Source organism: Mesocricetus auratus, unplaced genomic scaffold, assembly GCF_017639785.1.
Source record: "Mesocricetus auratus isolate SY011 unplaced genomic scaffold, BCM_Maur_2.0 Super-Scaffold_100011, whole genome shotgun sequence".
Taxonomy (NCBI): Eukaryota; Metazoa; Chordata; class Mammalia; order Rodentia; family Cricetidae; genus Mesocricetus; species Mesocricetus auratus.
Window position 1 is genome coordinate 58,736,782 of NW_024429195.1, and position 915 is coordinate 58,737,696.

General features: G+C 41.2%; 1 non-coding gene across 1 annotated transcript; it reads left to right on the forward strand.

Moving 5' to 3' along the window:
• The first annotated feature begins 415 nt into the window (after positions 1-415).
• LOC121143372 lies at positions 416-517 on the forward strand. Its single transcript, XR_005880576.1, has one exon. It is a non-coding gene; the product is annotated as a U6 spliceosomal RNA (small nuclear RNA).
• Positions 518-915: the final 398 nt, after the last annotated feature.

Consider the following 915-nt stretch of genomic DNA (forward strand, 5'->3'; position numbering starts at 1 on the left):
TGTTCTTCCAGAGGTCCTGGGTTCAATTCCCAGCAACCACATGGTGGCTCACAACCATCTGTAATGAGTGAGATCTGGCGCCCGCTTCTGACCTGCAGGCATGCATGCAGACAGAACACTGTATACAAAATAAATAAAAATCTTTAAAAAAAAACCCTCTCTCGAAAATAAATAAATAAATATTAAAAATACATCAATGGGGTGGTTAAGAGCATTGACTGCTTCTCCAGAAGACCTGGGTTCTAACCCTAGAATCCACGTGGTAGCTCACAACCATCTCTAACTCCAGATCTAGAATATCCAATGCTCTTTCCTGGCCGTCATGGGCACCAGGCAAGCACATGGTGCACAGAAAAGCATACAGGTCAATATGAAAATACATGAAAAAAAAGCCAACCAAACAAAAGCTCTGTTGGTCCTCACTTTGACAGCATATTTGCTAAAAATGGGACAATAGAGATTAGCATGACCCCTGTATGAAGAATGCATGCAAACTTGTGAAGTGTTCCATATTTTTATAATAAAAAATCACTTTGTTGTGATGACTTCACAAATAGAAACATCACACTGCTCAACCAAGGCAGCAACTCAAACACATGCGGAGGCTAACCTCTATGTATCTCAGTGAACTTATGGAAGGCTACAGTAGCCATTCTGAAGGGGGGCTTCACTTAGGGTGTTACACTTTCCTGACCAGCTCAGTTACATTTTACATACTTATCCATGAGAGAGGGAGGGAGGGAGGGAGGGAGGATAAAACAAGAGCTTTATATCCTTGCATGACATTTTCCTTTCCTTTCTAAATGTTATACTATATCTAAACTTACTGGCGTCTACACACACACACACACACACACACACACACACACACACACACACACACACACACACCAGATTTTCATTATACATTCATCT